The 24,194-nt window shown below is 43.7% G+C and overlaps 1 protein-coding gene across 1 annotated transcript in view; it reads left to right on the top strand.

Moving 5' to 3' along the window:
- The window catches only part of EHBP1 (EH domain binding protein 1), a 283,064-nt gene that overhangs the window by 6,345 nt on the left and 252,525 nt on the right, over positions 1 to 24,194 (top strand). Inside the window, exons 4-6 of the mRNA XM_068940596.1 lie at positions 17,852 to 17,896; positions 20,829 to 20,968; positions 23,207 to 23,326. The gene's annotated coding sequence lies outside the window, so the exon portion shown is untranslated. The remainder of the gene's footprint in view (positions 1 to 17,851; positions 17,897 to 20,828; positions 20,969 to 23,206; positions 23,327 to 24,194) is intronic.

A 24,194-nucleotide genomic window follows, 5' to 3' on the forward strand; every position in this document is an offset into this window, starting at 1 on the left:
GACTTGTATTTGTCATTTGAAGATGGGGTTTCTCATGTAACCAGAATCTATAAGGTGGTGCTTAAGACTAGAGAAAGTCTAAAGGGATTTTTAACTGTGAAGATGTTGTTTAAAGTCAGAGAATTCTCTTTTGGCATGCTGAATTGTTTCCACTGATGGTGGAGGAGGCAGGATTGAAGGATCTAATCCAGTCTGTTGTGGGTGCTTGCTTGCACTCTCTCTTCCTGAAATGCTTCATTACAGGACGCTATTAAGAGCTATTTTTCCCCTCAGACTCTATCTATGATGTCTTGCCTGCCTCAGTAAATTACTGAATTCCGAGCAGCAGGATGTATTACCACAGTATATTAAAACACTAGGTGCTGGTGCAGCTACTCCACCAAGTGCTGGACCATCCAGCTGAAGTGTTGTTTGTAAACGCCGTCGTCCACACCAAGAGTCGGATGCTGACTGTGTTTATACGTTTTTAAGTAACGATGAGAGTTGCAAGTGAGGAAAGCCAAAATCTGTTATGAAGTGACACTGTGCTTTGATTTCTTTCTTTTTTTAAACTGAATTAGCATATCTTGGGTTAGATTTTTTTGCCACTGTAATACCATTGAGTTGCAAGTGGTTTAGCTGAGAGCAGTGTGGGCTGAGGTGCTGTAGGCTTTGTGTTACAGTGTGACAGGTTACCTACTTTGCCACCATGATCATTCAGAAGTAATTGAAAGGGAAGGTGGAAATCAACAAAGTCGATTTCCACTTGGAAGCACTCAGCTAGTCTGTCTGGCATTTAACATCAGTATATACTAAATTGGGTCTGGTGTAACCTGGCACATCTGTGACTTCCCTAAAAATCCTGTAGGTAAGTCAGTGACGCCCTGGAGAGGCAACTTGACCTCCTGTGCCAAAGCTAGACCAACCATATCTAAATCAAACCCCTCCGATGACAGAGACTACACAGCCTGTGTGGACCAATCTATTCCAGGGTTCAACTGTCCTTATCATTACAAAACACAGTCCTAATATCTAGCCTAAGTCACACTTTCTTCAGTCACTTCTCTACTTCTCATCCTGTGCGCTATGGACACCCAACTACTTCTGTGCTGAATTCTGCGGCTACCTTTTTGTTTCTGCGAAGGGTATCACACAGTCCCTCATCTGTCCTTCTGTAAACAAAGCAATCCTAACTGAACAGATCCATCTCTGTTTACACTAGATATTCTCACACTAGGTCTCCCCTAGTTTCCTTGAAAGGAAATTGTCTTATGAGTAGAGAAGGAAAAAGATTTAGAAGAAGATGAATACACTAGAGGAGTTTCTGTATACACTGCAGATTGCCCACTGCAGTACCAGACAGCCCTCGCTGATGATGCCTAAAGAACAGTATCAGCTGTTCTTTCCTTGAACATTAAACGTGGCAACCCACTGCACTAGGATTTAGGATTGATATTGCTATCCTGTGAGGATAGTTAGGAATTTACCAGCCCCGATTAACAGGCGCTTTGAGAGATGCAAGTATGATTAACTTCATAAATATATATTATGAAATCATGGCCACTGTTCTAACTGTAATGTATTTTCCCTGAAGGAAAATATGCCTGAGTGCATGGATCGGAAAGAACTCGATCCAAATACAGAATGGAAGGAAATTCCTTTAAGGCTGGAGTCTATTCACAGGTTTTTGAGTGGTCTTTTTTTTTTTTTTTTTTTTTTGAAAAATTAGATCAGGAGTTATTTCTTTTCATTTTCTCGTCCTCTAAGTTACAAACTCCACATCACTTTCGTAAAACACGCCAGCATGTATCATGTACGTGCATAACGTTCCCTTGGAGACTTGTTACCCCTTTATAGTTGCTGCAGGTGAATTTGTTTGTAAAAAGGCGAGCAGCTACTTGAGGCAGAGGGAGTATAAGTCAGTGGTTGCTCCTGTACTGAAGTGGATTTCTGAGAGGGTAACGGTATAAAGGAGATGATTTTTCTAGTAAGCTGTAAGACTGAAGAATCCTGGAGGTGAATTCAAGCAGTCATCCTGAAGAGTGCTTATCATACAAGTCTCAGTTATCAGATGCGGAGGGCCTTTAATAACAGATCCAGGTTAGCTGCTTGAATTTGCAAATCAGTCTTAAAGCTGTCAGTGCCTCCAACTTGATAGTTGTCCTTGCTTTAAGGAGTCCTAGTTTAAAAGTGACTGAAAAAACTGCTAGACGGTCTGTTCTCAGCGGTTTGTACTGGCAGAAGGTGATGTGTTGAGATTATTCCTGAGGCCCGCTGACCCTTGCTCGCAGGAATGTCTGTTGGCAGCAGAGATGGCAAAGAAGAGCTTACAGATTGCCCCAGCTTGCACAAGCAGTTGAGCCTAGTAACAGGCAGCTGTAGATTAGAGATGTACAAAACTGGCTTAAAGCTGTCTCGCTCCAAGGATGCACTCTGCACTGGCACCGCAGAGAATTTCAGCCTCCAAGTCTGGGCTGACAGTGCGTTGTTCTACACATGGCATCCAAAAATCTCATCATGAAGAAAGGTGGAGTCAGTCGACTGAATGACTCAACCTTCTGGTAGTTTCATTTTGTTCTCAATGTTCCTTTAAGCTGCAGGAGTGAACTTCTGCTAGACAAATATTTTAGAGCAGCTTGTTGCTGTACGTGTTTCAAAGCAGTGAGAAAGAAAGGTGCCAAGTTAAGCCAAACTTCAGAATGTTACATTATTTAGGGGAGGGAGAGCTCATCAATAAGAGTTTCCAAAGCCATGGATAAAAAGCTGTAATTCCTTGGGGCTGGTTTATTTGTGCTAAGAATAGACAACTAGTATAGACATGGAGCATGCTTCTTGTCCAGTCTTGATTTGAATGGGTTCAGCACGTGCCGAAGAGCTTTGCTGAATCTAGGCTAAGAAATGCTTTTCATATAGGAGTGCTACAGAACAGATAATGACTACAAGTGACTCGCTAGCAGCAAAGGCTTCGTCCTGCTCTCTTTGAGCTCTGACATGTCTCCCTTCGACATCGGCGGGATTAGAGACCGGGACCAGCATTGAGCATAGCTCATGAGCAATGAAGGGGTGAAACATCAAGAAAGACGTCAAGATGCAGCTTTTAGTTGAAGTAGAATTTTTTTATCAGATTTGTTTGCTTGGTTTGGTTTTTTTTCCCCCCTCTTTTATTCCTCTGGGTAAGCACTTCTCTATTCCAGCTCACTTAAGAGAAATTGTCATTTAAAAAATCCTTTGCTAGCTAAACCTGAATTTTCAATCGGAAATGTCATCAAATGTAAGTGAATTTAAGTTTGAAAATGTCAGTTGATATTTAGGGTTGGGGGCTGATTAATTTCACATACTGCTTTCTCCAAATGGCAATACTCTATTGCACAGGCAAATGAAGGCCCAATATTTGGAAAGTGGCTAGTGATCCAGGTGCTTTGGGTCTTCCAACTGGAGACACGTTGAAGAGAGATGATTTTCACACCTGCCTGCGCCTCCTGAAGTTGAGCTTATTCTTGAGATTTACTGAGGCGCTGAAGCACCTAAAAATCACTGCTGACTTTAGAAATCATTGATCACAAACGCAATTCCATGTTGTGCCTTGTGACAATGGGTTATACTCAAGCAGGGAAGGGACTAATACTTCTAATGCCATGCAGACACAGCTCCATGATTGCTTGCAGAGATGCTTGAGACAGCACAAGTGCACAGTACTCAGCATGGCACTGTGGGCAGCGCTGCTCATAGTATGTGCCTGCATTAATGACTTAATCCGCTGAAGAGGTTCTTTGCCTGGCATCAATTGTTGGGCTTTTGCAGCAATCTCATATGCACACCACTGGCGAGCTCAGAGTGGTTTTCTTCCTGGTGGGACCAAGGTTGAAATCATATAGGGGTGCTATGGATAGTACCATCTTGTGAGAGGGGCACGAGGTCTTCCAGTAGTTAGTGCACTATATATGCATGCCTGTGACCTACAACTGGCGCAAGTTACGTTGCTGGTAAATGTTATGTGGACAGATAGTCCTTGAGCTGTAGCAGATCATGTCAAATCAAACCCCAGCCCTTCCCTCTTTGTGTCATGTTAGGGAGCACAGTCCTAGTTCAGCTCAGCTACTTATGGATACTGGTATTAGAAAGCGCAATGAGGCACGCACACAGAAGCAATCTAGGCCAGACACCTGCCGAAAGCCTTAGTGCAGCTAATCCTGCTTGCATCAGCCTGTCTGTTTGTCCAGGCATGGATTTGCAAAAACTTGCCCCATGGCACCATGTCCATATCAACATTGCTAAACCACTTTCCATTGATGCTTCCTCTGCACTTTGCAGAAGTGGTGAGGATTTCTTAAACCTGACAGTGGGAAATCAAGGATCAAAAACGATGGTTGCGTTTTTGGTTTTTGGATGGAGTTTGTTCTCAGTTGATAATTTCTCATAGCCCCAGGGAAGTTTTCTGGTAAATATTAAGTGTTGGTGGCATGAAACATGAAATCTGAGCAATACGGGGTTTAAAATAAGAATGAAAACTTTTACTTAAAATTTTGTTCCATAAGAACAAGTTGGCAAACTTCTCTCTCTGATCACGTAACTTGAAAGAGGAGAGAGGGAAATACACGTTGACTACTAAACAGTGCCTGCATTAAGCAGAAATTACTTAACGTTCTTGTTTTTCTAAGACTGAAACCAGAAAAATTGTTCTGGTCAGTGTTTCCACTATGTCTATAGACAGGGTGAAATGTCTGCAGTCTTGAGAGAAAAGTAATAAATTTGGCAAGTCACCAGCTACTGGTAAGGTGCATGTCTCTGTTGCTGGTGCTCCCCATTGTACACACCCTGCTAGCTATGGTTGTTCGGAACATTGCTCTTTTCAACGTTGTGACGCAGTCTGTTTTCTGTGGCAAACATGCATGGGCAGTTCACACTGTTTTCCCATTTGAGTACAATCTCCCCACGCAGAGGACAGCAATATTGTTAGCGCCATGGGAGAAACTAGTATTTTCCAAACCCTCCGCTGATGCAAGTTGGCACAGCTTCCTGAATGGAAAAGGAATGATGCCAGTTTATACCAGCGTGAAGATGGAGTCCTATAACTTCTAATTCTGGTGTAGTCCTTTATAGTCCTCATTGCAGGATGTAGTGAGGATCTAGTAATGCTCTACTTTTTTGATTTGCGTGATAGGACCAGAATTTAAAACTCAGGTTTGAAGAAGTCTCCTCTCTGCGGCTGTTTTATTAGATTGATAGAAATACAGTTCCTCAAATAGTTTAGAGTTGACAATCTCTGACATATCAGGATTTCTCTAAAACTCAAGACTGATCTATGTAACGTCTGAGAGACATCTGTATCTTGTCTTGCTTTCCAGGTATCTTTGGGAGGTTGCTTAGAATATAGCTATTGTAAACTAAGACAAACTAGGAGAGAACAGCTATTCATTGGAAGATAAAATTCTGATCCTGTTGAAAGCGAAAGAAGTTTGGTGGGTAGGAGCCAGAATTTTGGCTGGCTTCTTACAGCTGGTTTGTATAGCATGCTTTGCTGTTTGTTTTTTGAGTATATCCTTTATCTCCCTTCAGTAAGAGGTCTCAATTTATAGAGCTGGAAGTTGAATTTGGCTTTGTTCACCAACTACAGCTACTCTTTCTGTCTATTCTGCATGACTTCAGATGCTAGTAGTCAGTGTTACCAAGAGATCCAAAGGGTATTCACATTGCTGAGGCAGTATAATCTAGCAGTTAGCACCTAGGACCAGAAGCATACAACCTTCCGCACACAGGATTAAATTTGGATTGCTTTGTGATTAGCATCTTGCAGGGTAGAAAAGAAATGAGACTGCATTTATCGTCAAGTTGAACTTTTTATCCCGAAATATGAGCGTATGCAAATAGGCAAGGTGGCTTTGCAACTGAGTCCAGTAAAACAGAGTTGATCTCCTGTCCTAAACTTCTTATATGAATTAATCTAAAATAGTGTGTATTTTTGACAATCCCAAAACAATTTTGACTCTTACCGCTTTCTCACTCTGGGAACTGAGTACTCTGATGGTATACATGTAGGCTTGCTGATCCGTACAGCTGAGTGTTTCGTTGCCAGAGTTCAAAAGCTCTTAGAGAATGATGTGGCTAGAATCAAAGCTGGTTTCCTCCGCTAGAAATTCCAAGTAACTTCAGTGACTTCAGAAATCTGGATTTGGCCTGAGCGCCTTTCATTTTATTCTGTGTGATTTTTTTCTCAGCTGTTTTTCCGAACTTTGGCATTTTATAATTCTTGAGCTTATCCCACAATGATCTTGGTTGTCTTTTAAAAGAAGTTTGGGTCCCTCTGCAGTGACAGCTGTTCAGAGATGAAATCAATATTCTTTTCTGTGGCTGAGTTATTTTTTTGTTCACTGTATTTAGTAAGCTGTTGTCAGTCCAGCCGATTCATTTCAATGGGATATCTTGAGTTTTTCCAGTGCTCCTTTTATATATTTATTTTATTCCTGCATGCCTGCTAGTGTCTCAGCATAGACAGTGACCTGCAGAGTAGCTGTTTCTTCTTCCTTGTCCTAACCCCAGTCATACTCTGTGGTGAGGACTGATTGGACAGAAATTGTTTGATTTGGTTACAATCTGCTTATTTGATTGTTCCCTCTACTTGCTGGGACTTTCAGAGAGACACTCCTTCTGCACAGGTATCTTCTTCCTGATACGCTTAAGATATTTTTTTGTTATTTCCTTCTGGCAATTTATTACCCTGGATTTTTTTTCTTTAATCTCCGTTTTTCATTTTTCCTGTCAAACTTTTGTTCCATTGTACTGGAAACGCATGGACTATATTTACATTGCCTGAAATGGATATGTTTTTGGCCCTAAAACAACCCCTGCAATACAGCTGCAAATTATTGCGGCTTTTCTGTATTTTTACTTTATAGATCCCATTGAACTCAGGCAGGCATATGTGGTGCTTTTCTTGCAGGAGAATTTGTTTAATCTCAGTAGAGGCAGAGAGTGAAATCCTAGATCCATTCAAATCAGTAGGGCTTCCGCTGGGCTCCAGTGAACCCTTTATGGTCAAGGTAGTGACTCGTAGCCAGCTTTCCAGGAGGGGGGGGAGATGAAAAGCAAAAAGTATTTTCACTCTTGTGTGCTGGGTAGGCAGATGAGAGGCTGAGCTGACGGGTAACTTGTTACAGCAAGAGGCTGAGGACTTGGACGACCAAGTTTTTTTTCTTGTTCTTGTACCGGCCTCCTTAAAAATATTGATGTCTTAGCTTGCCTCGAGGTAAAGTAATAAAGTTCCTCAGCAGCACGATACCATTTGGATGTGTAGTTTTGCTGGTGTATTGGAGGTTCTGGAGATGCATATCCCAAGGGGACGTGCAAAGTCCATAAAGCAATGGGTAAATGTAAGCTGCAGGTTTATTCATGTGCTTAAGCGTGTTGCCTGGGTGGGGCCTTAATTTATTCCCTCTGAATTGTGGCAGGGTGTCCCAGTGGAAGTCATGTGGTTTAGTGAACCAGCTTAATCTCCTAGCCTTATTTCAGCAAACTTCTCTGCTAAAACAGTTTCCCTGTATTCCTGTCCCCAGCTGAAGAGCGGTTTAGACAGTGTCAGAGTGCTTATTGAGAGACGTAACGTTGGAAGCCGAAGATAAGAGCATTTATCTTTGCGTCAGAACTACTCAGTGTCTTTGATGAACTCCCAACACGCTTTAACAAGGCGCTTAGGCTGGAGACGCTGGAATGCATGGAGTCTGGGGGGTGGTGTTTATCCCGCTGAAACATGGCATACATCAAATCAATTACATGGTTCAAGCGTATTTCCCCCCTGTCACCAGTCAGCATTGCAAGCTCAAAGAAAATATGTTCTCCTAGGCGCTAGAAGAGCCTTCTCCCTTTAGATGTTGATTTAACGTGAAATGTATATTAAAAGAGAGAGAGGGAGAGGGGGGAAATCTTGTATGTTTTGCAGCAGATTGCCACACTGGTCTTGTCATGTAGGCAAATGCAGCTGGACCTGAGGCTAAGAGGCTGTGGGATGTGCTGTGTTTCTGTCATGAGCGGTCAGCCTCAGAGAAGCACAGGAGAAAGAGAAGCTCCATAATGGAACAGAAAATGTAATAAAGGGACCAGCTAGCCATTTCAAAGCAAATGAAAGCAGTTGCCAGTTTGTGCCAACCATTTTGGATTGTGCCAGGAGCTAGAAGAGCTTCAAGAGCTAGAAATGCACTCTGCCTTTGCCTCATCACCCTAATGCAGCAATGACAGGAATATGCAAGACCAAAGGGAATGACTAATATTTCCATTAAGGAGGACTGCTCCCATCAGTGTTGGCTTGGCATTAAGAGTTTAGATGTTCTGCATGGCTAGAGGCACCTGCTGTTCCCAAGTGACCACTTGCTCTGCCCCACTCCTGTCCTTATACTGCTCGTGCCATGGCCTGCCAAGCCCTCCCTCTTGCCATCTCTGAGCCAGCTCCTCCGTGGGGATTTCTCCTGTGAGCTGGCAGCCCTGAAGTTACAAACTAAACTGTCATGGCCACATCACCAACAGCCAATTTGGGGGTTGATGGGAGGGATCTAATCCAGGATCAGAAACTTTCCTGGCATAGTTCTCTTCATCAAGAGCATGACTTAAAAAACAGTTTCTATTTAAATGACCGCTTCGGACAACATTGCAATGCCAGTGGGGGCCACAGTGGGACAGGTTGAGCTGCAAAAAGCTCTTTTGCAGGTTCCACTGGGAGGTTGGCTCAAACAGCTAAACTGGCAAACTCTTCCTGATTAATAGCAGGCCTTGGGCATCTTTCTGCATGGGTGTTTATACCCTGCTCTCTGAAATGGTGTCAGCGCCTTGGGATACTTTTTCTCAAGCAGAGCAGAGACACTAGAGAGCGCCGTGTATTTGCAAATTTTGACTCGAGAAGTGCAGTCTTGGGGACACAAGTGCTCCCTGAGAAGTCAGCAATAACTGATCTCAGGACTCAGCCTGGGTTTGCTCCTGTATGCCAGCCAGGAAGTCTTGTGTATGGAGAGTTTATTTCCTTCTAGCCAGTTGTAGCTGGAAAGTTGCCTCCCCAGCTGCAGCCTGCCTTGCATTTCTTCCAGTGGGCTCCATGCCTTTGAGGAAGAAAAGGCAGTTTTGCTGTTGCAATGAAATCCTTTTAGTCCAATTGGTCATGGAAGAGATGTGTTTGAACTACCAGACTTTCCTGGCCTTCTGTGCAAACCTTCTGTCACAGCGCCTTGAATGTAGTAACCCAGAGAGGGTACCAGGAGGGGCCAGTCCAGTCATCTCTTATCTTAGGGAAATTCTCAGAGGGGACTAGGGTAATACGTTTCAGGAGATGCCCTTGGCTATCAAAGACTTGATGGGGGGATTACTGTTGCTCTCAAGCTCATTCTTTCCTAGCCTAGTGAAGAAAACGTTTAATTTTCTAGTACGTCAGTGTCTAAACAATGTTTATTTTTTCAGTATATTTGAATGACTGAGTCATTTTTTTTTTTTTAAAAGCAGGCTGGAATCTGGTTGTGCTGTCTCTTGTTCCCAGTCTCCCAAATGACATAGGCCCCTTCCAGTTCTTCACAGGCGCATGGGAAGCTCACGCTGATTCCAGCAGCTGTCTGTGCTGTTACACCATGCGCTGTCTTGCATCTTGTCCCATCACCTGAGGGCTCCTGAAGCCTCTCTCCCTGCCCTGGAATGGCAGGGAAGCAGACTGTATGGCGTCATGCCCCTGTTAACCTCTGATCAGGCGATGGGGATGACGAAACTTCTGTTACGATGAGCTGGTGTTTTTTGTCTTCCAGTGAAATGTTTCCTAAGGAAAAGATGAAGATTCACCAAAACCTGTCTTTCAGGAAATGCCATTCTCCATGTTTTCAGAAGTACTTTTTCAAAGAAAAGCTTCAGAACTTTTTAAGGGAGATGGTTTGTGGATATTTCAGAATTGCAAGCTTCCTTTTTTTTCTCCCTCTTTTCTATGCTACTAAGTGTAAGATGTGAATGAAGTTTTGGGGTTATTTTTTCTGTCTCTTTTTTTTTTTCTTTGTGGCTATTTTTCTTATCTTACCATTTCTGAAAACTTTTCACACTGGAAAAACTCCAAAATAGCAAAATAAAAAGAAAATGGTAGAAAAAGAAAAACTACAAGAAGATACTTAGGAAGGAATGTTTCTATTGCAGTTGCTAGCAGGAGATAAAAAAACAAAGAGGGGACACATTTTTTTCCCCCCCTCATCATTCTTAATGATTTTAGATGGTTAGAAGTTTAATTTAAAAAAAAAAAATCAGATTTGGGCATGTCTGAATTGATGCAATTTTTTCTCCCCCGTTGGACCTTCCTCCATTCCACTTTTCTCCTTGGCAATACTGCTAGTCCCCTCTGCCCCTTAGGCTGTGTCAGAGGCATCTGGAAAAAGCAGATAACAAGGACTCTTGTGGTAATGCTTCTTTGGAGCTGTGTGACCATGGGCCGGCGGCATCTGAGCAATGCTGGGGGGGACTCTGAGTGGGAGAAGCTGTCGTGTGCTCAGAGAAGCCCCTTTCCCTAAGGGAAGCCAGCAAAGGAAGAGCCTGTGTTCATTTGCTTTGAGAGCTCTCTCTCGCCTCTCCATCCAGGGTAGAAGTCACCTATCTGGGATAGATCCTGGCTGTTGGTTACCAGGAAGATGGCTGTATCTGGCATCAGGCAAAGGGTTCCTGGCTGCAGGAAAATTTTATCTTTTTGTTCAGAGAATGCTCTGTCTGTTTATATCCCTGAGCACAGGGAAGAGGATGACCCCGCGCACAGGGCTTTTGAGATGAAGAAAAATAAGCACTAAGTTGGAAAAGCAATACAATGCGCTTAAGCCCAGAAAGAGGTCTCCAAGTGATGCCTTGGGGTTAGAGTTCAGGTAGGAGGAGGTGTTGGAAGTAACTTGGAAGTTTTCTTCCCGTTCCTTAGTGCAGTGGATGAGACACCATTGGGAAGCAGGAAGTACCTCTCCAAAGGCTTGATATCCCATTAAGTGCCCTGTGTTACCTGTTCAGTACCAGAAAACAGTTGCTAACACGCAGAAATAGCCTCAGACTTCAAACTCAGCACCTGATGAACAGTTCACTGGAAGCTTCTTTGCGCTTATGCGTAGCAGATAAGATATGAATTGCGTATACTTTGATCTGTTGTACTGTCCATCCATCCTTCATCCTTAAAAGCTTTTGAAAGTGTTGGCCAACTTGGATCATGTTTGGCCAAGGGAGAAAGGTCTGAAAGATATTTTTCCCTGAAAATCACTCTCAGAGCAGGGGAGACCCATGAGTCTGATCCATAAGGAAAGGCCCATATGTAGTCTGAGAAGGGAGGGTTAGTTGTCTAGTTAGCACACGCACGTTTCTGCGACCCTGCAGCTTCTAGCTCCCTTACCCTAGGAGCAGTAGTAGGAATAAAAATAATAGAAAGGAGCTGGAAGGTTTTGTGATGGGAGTATTGCCAAACTGCAAGTATTCTGCAGATATGATGGGGGAGGGAGTAAGGCGCATAGGATATAAATCTCCAGAAAACTAGATTTCGTAGCTCTGCTGCTCAGAGAACAATATGTTTACTGAGAATATATTAAAATTGGATTTTTCCATCACTGACAGTGATCAGCATGTGCAGCATTGGAAGTGGGCAGGAGATTTCTGCCTAAATCAAGGAGTGCAATGTTATGAATAGTTTCCTTAGAATGGCATTACTGCAAGCCTCAAGGTAATTTACATCTCAGGTAGGCATCCTATTGTTTAGCAAGGCTAACTGTGGAGAAATGAGAGTGTGATGTAGGGCCATATGCTCCCATAAGCAACAACAGAGTTATGAAGGGTGGTTCAGCATTCTTCCTATTGAAGGAACAAGCATAAGCAGATTTTTTTAAATGGGATTTTGGGACAAAGCACAGCTGGTACAAAGCTTTAGCAAGAATTCAAATGCTGCTGCTTATTAGTGCAGTAAGTGATGATTTATAAGACCTAGTGTTTTGTTTGCTTTTTAAATACTCTTACAGCCCTAGACCCACAGAGCATTTTGCAAACATGAGGTTTTTAGAGAAAATCAGCTGTTCTTACAGCCCCTGTAGAATTAAGGTATTTTATCTAGCCTCTGGCAGGTACTTGGCAAGGCAGGACACCTTAGCCACATCTTGCATCTTCCTCTGCAAACCATGGGTGGGAAGCAAGAAAATAAGAGTGCATAAGTATCCTTCTGGTCAGCATTAAAATAGCAGGTTGGAAAGAATTCACATATGTTACTTAACCATTTCTCTTCCGACTGCTTAGAGAACTGGAAAAAAGGGTGTTTGACAAAGGAGTTATTGCATCAACCCTTCAGCAGAAGAAAAAAGAAAAAACCTTTTTGAGCAAGAAAAATACCATCCTTTTCCATCTACTTTGTAGCTCTTATTTTGGTGCTTTGGGAATAATGGTCACTTGGGGACTTTTTCAAGTTTTTTTTACAGAGAAGAAAGGAGGCAGAGTGTAGTGACATTGATTGGTTGCTCCTTCTCTGCTTCAGAATTGCTGATGGAAAAAGAAAACCCAGCGATCATCTCTAGTACGCATGGGCCTCAGAGTATTTGGCACAAGGCAGCATGCAAGATGAAAGTGTGTCTCTTGACAGCCAGCTCCGTACTGGCAGCCTTTACTCCAGGCAACAAATTAATCCACTTGACTGTGTTCGGCATAATTGTTGATACTGCCTTAATTGGTACCATACGTTTCTCCGTGTCGACATGTCCATCATGTTATTGTCTGGGGACTGTTGTTTCCTACCAGCTTGGGAACAGCATAAGCTGCTCCTTCCTAACCGAACTCTTACCGTAAGTGTCTCAGTTAAAGAAAAATAACTAGATGGCAAAAGGAAAATACAGCTTCATGTTGGGGCACGATTCAAAGTTTGTAGAAGAAAATGGGACTCCTGTTTTCAGTAGCTTTTGGAGTTGAGCCAGCTCTTTCAGGGCTCTCTAAAGACAATTCATTTCAGCTGAAGTGAGGTCCAAAGGCAAAAGACGTTACTCTGCTGCTCCCAGGAAATCTGTGATGGGGGGCTGGCAAACGTTTTTCAGGCGTGTTGCAGTGAGGCATCCAGGGCAAGGCAGTTACAGAGCTAATTGACCCCAGAGCACTTGTAGCTTTGTGGATTGTGATTAGCATTTTGAATTTCACCCGTTAATGAACTGGCAACCAAGGCAGGGCCTGGAGCATAAGTGCAGTCTGCTTTCACCCCCGGCTCCTCCATATGCTGTGGTAACAGATGCTTCGTTTGATCGGCAGGTAGATCCCAGGGAGACAGAGGGTTGGGGTGTAGCTGAGCCTGAGATGACTGTAGTGTGGGCATTGATGGTGGCAGCTCCCAAGAGGAAAAGGTGATCTCGTCACCAGGCAAGGGTGTTACTGATCCCTCCCTCCCTGGTAGGCACTAGGAAGCGTTACAGGATGGAGTCCCCTCTGAAGAGTCAGCCTCTAACAATCCCAGATTAGGTGGTATCGTAGGAGGACACTTCTGACCATCTCTCTGGCCACTTCCTCCTCTCCTAATTAAGAATAAATACCATTCCTTTTTTCACCAAGGAGCTGCACGATTAAATACGTTAGTACTGGCAAAGTACTCAGGCTCTGTAGGAATAGGCATCTAACTGATGACCACATTGAAAATAAAAAGTACTGTGTTCAGAGAAGCTCTGGAACCATGCACAGTAAGAAAGACATCAGCCAATGCACTTGAGTGATGAGGATCAAATATCAAATAACTTCTTATTCAGTTAGTACCACCCCTCCTAAGCACTGAATGATCTGGGATGGGAAAATATGGCATTTGGTTATGAAGTGTCAGGCCCTAGCATAAGGGAAATGTGCCGGAAGGGCAAAAGAAGTTTGTACAAGCAACCTCAATTCTGACACCTTTTGATGCTAGATTACTTGACTTTGTTTCTACAATGAATTTTTGAACTACGTTGTTGCCTGTGCACATACGCACACTCACACATATGCTCTCTCATTTCCTCCCTCTCTGCTCCTACAGTAAATTGATACGAGCTATGCTTTTTCATCATTTTATGTGCCATAGTTTCTTGTTCAAGCAGTTGGCCAGTTTTAGGCAAAAATATTTATGTAGTGGAGAGTGAAGGCTTCTTCCCTACACCTTTGTTGAACCATCAGTGAATATTTAGGCTTCTGCCAGTTTCTGGTTGAAAAGCTCATTTAAGAGAGCAGCAAAACTCAAGGGAACATATTTTGTGGTAGTTTTAAATTTTAATGTTGACATTTGGATCTGTAGAAGAGAAAAGCAGGAGGGGAATAAGGGACAACTTTTGCCTGTTTTATTCCAACTGTAACTAGAAAATATAACTCTGCTAAAAGACAGCTTTTTATTTAAGAGTCCTGGCATTCTCTGGAACCTGTTTTTGTGTCTGCAATGGCAGTATTGATAATCAATATGCCAAGAGAAATGTCATTATTTACAAAGATGCGGGCTGCCTAATCCTTTGTGGTCCCCAGGAGTTGGTTTTGGGAAGAAAAAAAAAAAAAAAAAGACTGTTTCAGCAAGCTGACATGAGATGGATGAAATGGCTGAAATAAAGGAGAACCTTTATGCAAAAAATGCAAAATAAGACCTCCAACCTATTTCTGGAGTCTCTCTGTACACCTTGTGCTTGGGTGTATCAGAGCATGTTTGCAGCACTGAGAATGTGCTGTCTGATGCAATTTCAAGCCCAGCTAGAACCAGATAGTCCCGCAGTTTCCACCCCAAATACTTTCTACTCTGTCCTAGAAGCACCAGAGATTCAGATAATGCGTTAATGACCCTTTTTCCTAAAAGCCTGGAGGAACCTTCCATCAGTTTAGCCACTGCAGATAGGTGCAACTGAGAAACGCAAAATTTCTAGGCAGCAAGGGGAGGTGCCGACTTCTCGCACAGAGACTGTAATCGCTAAACCGTTGTTCTTTCTTGTGAAAGAAATGGCCCTGGCCCAGGGGCACAAGAGGAGCTATTCCTAGCACTGCTGCCACTTGAACAGGGCAAGCTTCTCGTCGCTGTTAGCACTGCAAAACGGGAGCAGCAAGTATCAAGAGTCCATGGGAGACCTGTTTACTTCCCATCAGACTGCCTGTGAGTATTGAACCAATCTCCGTGGAGTGGCCCAAATCTCCGATTTAGGGCAGTTGTGGACAGCAGCGGTGGCGCTGTGCTTGCGAGCTCTGCTGCTGCGAGCCTGGCCTTGGAGACACCTTCCTCATTGCAGCCTGCACGGTAAGGACAGCTGCATCTTCCCGGAAGCGGAGGAAGCGGTGCTGCGTGGCACAGAAATCAGTGCTACCACTCGGTGCCCATGGATGAAACTCTCCTAGCTCTTCCCCGCCTTGCTAAATCTTCCTGTGTATTTGATCCTTGCCAGGCCTGGGGTAGCTGTTGTGCCAGCATGGTCATGCACGGGAAGCAGGCCGGAACGGCGGTCCTACGGCCATGAACATGGATGCGTCTTCGGGGAGAGCCCGACAGACACATCCCTCCTGCGCTGTTACACTCTGCCTAAATGCCATTTGAGCATCACTTAGTGCTGATTTGCTTTAGCAGCTGCCTGCCTTGTGGTAGAAAGCAGTCCAAAACAGGCGTCAAACTCTGGATCCTTGAAACTGTTGCTAGCAGAGACGAGGTGTTTTCGAAGGAAAAAACCCTGTAAATTTTTGATTATTTTAAGGATTCCCCCCACCAAGGATCTTTATAAGACTGAGTCTGGGGAGCCTTTTGCGTTTCTGTGCTTGTCTTGTATGCTTCAGCATGTGAAATAAATCATCCCAACTGTACTTTTCAAAGATCTCTAAAACCTTTCTCTGCACTTGCGCTGTAGCAACACTGTAGAATAGCCTCAAAAATGTGGTTAAGTGTGTTTTGTCAGCACTTGAAATGGAGTTTACATCATCTTGTATATAAAAACAAGTCATAGCAATCTTCCATATCATAATGCCTTTCACTGTGAGCAAGATTTGAATGCTGCATCTGCTGATCAGCTGCATAGTATGGCGTTGCCTCGTTCCCCTACTGCTGTAACTGCATGTGGTAACAGTATTTTAGGACAGGAGTTTTATACTGTCCAGTTGAAACTATTGAAATCTAATAAGGAGTTAGGATTTGGATAGGACATTGCGTCTAATGTAGTTATTTGAGCATTTGGAAAGATCATGTAAGGACCTTTAATGATGACAAATTAGACTGCCTGATGTTTCTAAATTAAATATTTTTCATGTACATTCCTTTTAAAAAATACATTTCCATTGTAAAACCATCAGCTTTTTTCTGTATTCAGTGCAAGTAGAATGCCATTGTTTTCTCTACTCCCTCTATGTTCCCAGTAGGTTTCTTTGCAGTGTTCTTGAGGAAGAAAAGGTCCCAAACAGATTTAGTTTGAATACATTGAAAGGTAAGCAAACATGGTGGCAGCTTTTGGTTATTTTCTGCTTTTGACCATCTCTAATCACAAGTCAGCAGGCACCAACACTGCTTATCCCCAAAAGATGCCACTTTTGGAAATGGGACTGCTCTTCAGGGGCTAATGCCAGCTTAGGGAGGAGTGATGCGTTTCCTTACTGCTTGTTTAGGCTGCAGTAGTGGAGTCCTGGATCTGATGGGAGTGACACGAGAGCCTTTGCCCTGCCTGTCCGCTGCCGCCTTGCCCTGCCTACGTGCGTTCAGCCAGTCCATCCTTGCTCAGCTTGTAAGGGTAACAATTTCGCTCCAAGCCTGCACGACTGTAAATCACGTATTAAAAGTGTTTTACAGGTCTGTGCACCAAATGGGAAATGTGCACACAGGGTGTATTGTTCAAGCACAGCCATAACTGAAGCCCTCAAGAGTAAGCAAAGGGGAGGAAGGCCGTGTAAAAGCCTAAGGGAAAGAGCCTCCACGGCCCCATCACAAGCTGCTGCAGCTGTGTTTGGCTTCCAAAAGCCTCTCTAACTCGAACATGTGTAAAGTTTCCTAAAAAGCATTTACAAGCCAGGGAATTTAAAGTCACCGGTCAGTGAGCAGAGAGGCTGCTGGAGGTAACCAAGGGGAAAGGGTGAGCCTCCCTGAGCCTTTGGGCAGAAAGGGTCCATGCAAAGCGGGGAGGGTGCCTTGAGGGCTAAGGTGGCATATCTCCCCGATATGAAGGACAGGGCTGCTCTGCAGGGAGCAACAAAGCGGCGTGAGCCCCAGAGTCGAGGGGAAAACCTCGCAAGGACTCATAGCGCTGGCACAGCTTGGGATGTCAAAGACTGGGGATGGGGAGGCTGCAGGCTTTAGGGTGTGCAGCTGGTATGCCTTCCCCACAGAGCTGAAGACCTGGTGCCTTGCAATTAAAATTATGCTGGCTCAAGCCTCAAGAAACTTGTGCTCTTAGGCCCTAGAGCAGCCAAACCTTGTCTACCTGCTTTTTTTGCAAGCACGTGGACAAGACTGGGTAATTGTTAAGTGGGGAAACTCACAGGCACGTCAAAGGGAAAAAGGTTAAGTATCTCGGTGCATGTCATGGGGAGAGGTGACAACAGGCTAAGACAGGGGAGAAATGTGGAGCTGAGCTCTGCCTCTCTGTATTTTCAGCAATGCCAAGGAAGCGATGTGGTTGCATTTACTGAGAGCCTCCAGTTGAAGGGGATTGTGTGAAATGGACCCTCTGAGTAGGAAATCATGGTTTGAGTCATGCCTCTCCCTCGATACCGATGCCTATGGAAACTATCCAGTATGAAAATTGCAAGGTGGAGGAGTAACCTGACATTTAACTTAATTACAATATTTTTATCTGAAGAAACAACATGGAATGGTTTTAATGTTTACCTGTAAAAATGGCTCTAATATTTTTAGACAGGCTTTTATAATGCATCTGCATGAGTCTTTTCATTTTTTTTATTCTCTCCTCCCCAGGTTAAACTTGAACTCCATAGTCATTGATGATGTGAAAAGATATAAGTAAGTAAACATATCTAAAGAAATTAAGGACATTAATATCCTGCCAAGGTTTGTGTAGGGCTTATCTCTCTTCCCTCTTTTCCAGTGTTGGATATAGGCTGTCTTCCAAAAGTTTTTACATTTAGTGTAACTTTCTTGGCCCTGCTAGAGCTGTATTCTAGCGTTTAGTGTTAGTGCTGTCAGGCATAGCCATGTGAGGGGAACGAGTGGTCCCTGTACCCCTGGCTGGGCTTAGCTGGGGCTGTAACATTGGGAAAGACAGGAGGTATAACATAAATGAAATGTTACGACATTCATGAGCTGATTTGAACATTGTATTGAGGAACAGAACAGGGCGAGGGAGATCTTCTAGGCTACCTTCGATTTTTGTCAACTGATGGTGGTGCTGGCTGGCCACTTGTGATCTTACTGCTGAAGTGTGTTGTTGCCAAGCGGAGATTCGCCCCCCCCCCCCCCCCCCCACACACACACTTTTCCTTGTTGACCTGGTACCTAGCAGGCAGAACGCTGTACTTCTCACCAGAAAGGGTCTTTATGAAGCATTGTGCAGAGAGAGGTAATTTTGAGTGGCCTTGGAGTGCAGTTAATGGAGACTCATAGCAGTGACAACTTGGGGACCTTGGCTCAAGGTTTCCATTGACTTTTTTTATGAAGGTGATTTTGTTGTTAAACAAGTATTCAAGCCCCTGTGCACTCTGGATGGGTGAGTGTCAGCAGGAGCACCCTGCATGACTGGGGTGGGCTCCTCGGGCAGTGAGGATCACACAGGGTGCACAGTTACAGCATGTAGAAAGGGGCAGAGCTTTGCTGTCAAAGCCATACGCAATCGCAGGGATACATGTGGTGTTTGCAGCAGCCAGTCAGTGTGGATACAGGCAAAAAAAGAAATAGTGACAACTACTTTGTTCAAAAATGCCCTTTTGGGATAGATAAGCAAAACTCTCAGAATAACAGAGGCTGGCAGGGGCCTCTGCACGTCCCACATCCCAGCCCTGCTTCATGCAGGCCCAGTTAGATGAGGTTGCTCAGGGCTATGTCAGCTGAGGTTTGAACATCTCCAAGAATAGAGATCCTGCGGCCTTCCCGCTCCAATGTTTAACCACCCTTGTGGCAAAAATATTTCTCCTAATTTCTAAGTGGAATTTTCCATCTTCCAACTTGTGCCTGATGTCCCTCGTCCTGCCATTGGACACCTCAGAGAGGCGCCTGGCTTCATCCTTGCTGTAACCCTCCCGCTGAAGCAGAGTGAAATGGGCACTTAGCAGCTTTCTCAAATGCTCAGGCAAGACGAGACGACTGAATAGCTTTGTGAAGCCAGCTTTTATGCTGTGCGTGAAGAGAGTGAGGTCATGCTCATGGTGACAGTACTTTGTGTTGGAGAGTTCATTATTAATTGTGTCATCTAGACTTTCATGCTGTCTTTGTGGTGTACTAAACAACTCGCGTTTGACAATGCAAAGCACTCCATCTCTGGGTTAAAGAATACCTCTGAGTTCTGGGTTTCATTACATTTGTTTTGCTATGTGTGCAGAGCATTCCTTTCCACTTAGCCAGCTGGCCTCACAGGCTTTTAAGCAAGTGAGGCCATAAAAATATTTACATTTTTCCATAGCACTTGGTCTGTGCGCAATCAAATGAGCATGGTACTTGCTAAAAAGTGGTGTAACTTCAGTTCAGTGGGAGCACATCTTCTTAAGCTGTAAAAGTGGCTTGTGAGGTCCCATATCTCTGCAGCGAAGAGGCTTTGACGTGGAGAAATGTCTCAGTCACAGGGAAAGTTCTTCCCAGGTGCCCCAGCCTGTTGGAACTGCATAGCTGGCCATAGGATCAGGCAACAGATTGTTAGCACTGACTAATGGGAACAAGTTACTTAACGTTATTTTATTTATAGGAAAAGCTTTTATTTTTGGTAGATACAAGGTTCATTCAAGATGTGTTTAGCGGAGTGTTAAAGCCCCTTGTATAGCAAGGAGACTACAGTACGTGTGGTCGCTGCTGCTTGAGGCTGTCACGGTAGGATTAGAATTGTCTTCTCCCTACAGTCTTGATCCGTCACACGTTGCCCTGAGCACTGCTGATGGCAGCTCTGTTATCAGTGGGGCAGAATTAGACCTTTTGTGCTTATCTTGCTGAACAGGGCTTTGTTACTGTGTCCCTGTTCCACTGAAATTCAGTGGGATCCTGGCTGCTGACGCTTTGTTGTGTGTGCCATGCTATTACAAATGACATCTTAGTGGCCGTGGGGATTTTCAAGCGTGCACCTTATTCCTGCTAACGTCAGCCTGAGTTAGCAGCGTTGGCATGTTTAAAAAAAAAACACTAGAAGTTTACTGCAACCCTGCTCAGCCGAGCCCCTTAAGGATTCGCGCTCCTCTTCCTGCTGGCTGTGATGAAGTACCCTACAAACCAAAGGAAGAGAAATGCAGGAATTGGGCTGGTAGCTGGTTGCCCTCAAAGATGCTAAATTCTTTCCAGATGTTGAGAAGTGTAGCTTAACCATCTTCCTCTGTTATGAGACAAAACCGTGGACTAAATGTATTTAAATATTTTACATAGATACAGGTGTAGCTAAATGTGTGCATATAATTTTGTATACACGCAATACGCATCAAGTTGTCCAATGTGTCCACTTTAAGTCACGAAACAGTTTCCGTAAAAGCCACAGCTCATTTCCCGATTCTCTTGAATGGATGTATGAATTTGCTTTTTATATATCCTTTCACATAGCTATGTGTGTATAGATAGAAAAATATAAATCTGTAGACTACTATCTATCATTTTCACCTGTCATTCATACATATAGTGTATGTATTATATATCTATATAGCATAGTTAGTGAGCTGTGATGTATTCATCTGGTGTATATCATGGTGAAAGTGTCTGTGAATTTTACAGAAATTTTCCTATTTTTTTCTTCTCTCATTTAACACAGAGACATCCAGCAACTTTGCAAGATGACACTCCATGGAGCATGTTAAGGAGCTCTAGAGAACGTAAGGGTGGCACACAGAGAACGAGGCGCGCTTCTGAACTGCTCTTGACTGCCGTGAGATGTCCCACTGAAGCTGATGTGTATGTTAAAAGACTTCAAGCTGATCACGTTAGTGCTGTAAATACTAAATGAATCTGATGTTGAACGCTTACAGTCTTACCTTTCTTGATAACTCTATTTTAATATTACATTAATTATTTCTGAATTACAATGCTGTTGAATGTTGATAAAAGCTGAGTTGCTTCTTGAAATGCTGATCCTGACAGTCCTGTGGCAGGCACTTAAAATGTGATTTCCAAGTCTTAGGGGAAAAAAGGAATACATTACTGCTTCTGATTAGAGGACTTCAGAAGGAACGTATTCTAGTCACATCTTGTAGAACACTTGCATGATTCCCTGTTGCTTACAGTAGCTGATGCCTTGGCACAAGACAGAAAAGGAATATGCTCTTCACTTTAAAGTAAAAATTTTATAGAGATTGCTGATGATGAATCAGTTCAGCATGTATGAACAGTTCGCCACAACAGAGACCCTGTGTGCATAGAGATCTGCAGGTATTTCCGTAGTCAGTGAGAGCTGATGAGTGGGAGCAAAGCTTGCAGTGCCAACGTATAGATTACTCCTTCCTTGCTGGCATCACCTTGCCTGGGATTTTGGATCTGAGCTCTTTGACTCCAAGCTCCATCGTTGCCCGTTTGGGCACAGCTATTTTTTATCTCAGGCATTCCTCATACAACGCTGTAATTTTCAGAACTTAAACCAAAACTCAAACTGCACAGCCAGGCTAAAAACTGTCAAAATATCCTCTTTGGGGAATCACAGTGCTTGACTTCCAATAAATGGAGTGAAATATTGGAAGAAAAACGATTTGGGATAAAATTAACAAAAGCATCTGGATAGCTTAGGAATCCTCAGCCATAAAATACTGCCAAAGCCTCTGTGGTGCCCTCGAGTCCTGCCTCCTTCAGCTGGGGGCTGCTGCACAGGCAGATGTGCTGGTAAGCACCCACTGAAGGATTCAGCAGGTATGTAAATAGAGTCTCATCAGCTGTGTTAACTCAGGTGGCCAGAAAGCACAGTCTGGGCTCCTCTTAGTGCAAGAGGAAAGAAGTGGTGTAACGTCTCTCAGTACCTCAACCCCTACCCAAAGTCTGTATGACCAGCGTGGCAGGGGAAGGGGCAAGGAGGGGAAGAGAAATGTTCGTAATTTTTACCTTCCTTCACGTTCCAGCACCAGCAACCAGTCTGGTCTTCACTGCAGGAAAAATATTCCATCTCTCAGAGGACGTTTGAGATTTCTGTTTGTTTGTTTATTAAAAAAGAAAGCATCTGGCATGCGTATGCAAATGCTAATGAGTCATTTGAAATATGCTCGTGAGGCGGGGATCTTCCAGCTACAAGCAGAAATGTGATGGAAGAGAGTAGACAGGCGCAGAATGACTCCACCAAGCGTGGGGAGGGAAGGCAAATCTTATTTCTCTTTCCCTCCTCTTCCTCCCTTCCCCACCACTCCCAGGAGCATTTCCAGTCCTCCAAAGATCCTTGGCGAGAACTTTGAAATTTGAGTTAAAATGACTCTCTTTGAGGCTGCTGTGCCCTTCATAGAGAGTCTGAAGCTTGCCAGTGGCTCTCTCCAAGAAAAGCAGTTTATTTCCAGCACAAATAGACTTGTCAGTGGGAGATGGGGAGGGCGAAGGGTGCGGGCTAGTCTGGGTGCCTCGATCTGTCCTTTCTCTTGTGTCAGCTGGCAACTGGAACCAGTCAGGTCAATTAAAATTCATAAGTATATGAGAAGTAAAGCTGTAAGCAGAATCAACCACTGTCTAGGAGGTTTATAAGTTGCACAGCAGGCTGGGAAGCTCTGGCCAGAGCAGGATTCGAAACCCAGCAAGAAGTGGGGATCCCTCGCAATGCTGGGATTACAGTAATTTCTAGAATTTGTGTACAGGAGGCAATTTCCTGGTATAAATTGAACATTTAGAGCTCCAGCAGTATAATTCTTGGAGAATTGCAAATTGGGAATAAGCATTCTTTTCCTGCTTTAGATTTTTCTCTTGGAACGAGGTATAAGCTAAATCTCCCAACAGGAAAGGATATTCTTATATATTCTTATATTAATATTCTTATATTCTTATAATACACAGTTTCAATGTGAGTTATATGAGTGGTAATATAATTATATTGCATTAGCTGTGCCAGCTGTTTTCCCTGTGTAAATGAGCCCACACATTCAAAGACTGTTAGAAGAAAACTACTGTGCCATACACAAATAATTAATTTTGTTTACTGCTTGATTTTTGTCTGTTCCTGCTTCTCAGTCCTTTAAGGAAGAGAGGGCAACAAGAACTGAAGCAACTCTTAACACCTAGGACTAGTTTAAGTGGAAGGAAGACTGTGACCCAAGCATTCGAAATCCATGGAACACATCCTGAGAAACGGTGAGTTTGCCTTTGATATCATCGGCATTTATGAATAATAACTTTTGCCTGGGCATTTTGGTGCTAGGCTTTCATGCTTTATACTTTAATCTTCTCTAAGCAAACTTTTCTCAGCCATCAGAAGGACTAGGAATTGAATGTGTTTTGGAATAAGTGTTAACACATGACTCCTGGAGCTGTCGCTTCAAAAATTGCCTTCCAAATGCATCAGATTTCCAGCTGCAGTTATACAAGACTTGTTCACAGAAACCCCGATAAAAGGCCAAGCGCAGTCTGGCACTAACAGCATCAGAATTTGGCCCACCAAAAATATGTATGTGCTTGACAGCAGTAATAGCTAAAGAGAGCAGGGAACTCTCTAGAAGACATGCATAGTTCCACACTGTGGCTAAAACCCGTTCCTCGAAGCTGAGAAGAGCTTGGGGACGCTTATTTAGACTCTCCCTGTTTAAATACTAGCAGGGTATTACTCAAAAACCAATTTTCTTCCTGTCTTGGAAAGCATTTTTTAATATTAAAAGTTACTATTAAGAAACAAGCACCTTCCTGGATTATCATTGGAGTTGCGTGCTTCCGTGAGGCGGAATGATGCCCATTTACAGCAAAGAAAAGGGTTTTGCATGCTCTCTCCAAATGTAATGTGATAAAAAGCCAGATGAGAGCAGTCTCATGTCACTGTTACGGTGTGGGGGAGTTGGAGGACCTGCTGTGCCAGCAGCTGGCAGTTCCTGTTATCGCTAAAACAGTATCATTTAGCCTCTGCAGGGATATCGTAAAAACACAGCTCAAGGCATGTCATAATTTCAACGCACTACAAAAAAAGCGCACAGGGCTAACCCAGCACCCTGGTGACAAGGTGCTGCTGCAG

This window comes from Struthio camelus, chromosome 3, assembly GCF_040807025.1.
Source record: "Struthio camelus isolate bStrCam1 chromosome 3, bStrCam1.hap1, whole genome shotgun sequence".
Lineage (NCBI taxonomy): Eukaryota > Metazoa > Chordata > Aves > Struthioniformes > Struthionidae > Struthio > Struthio camelus.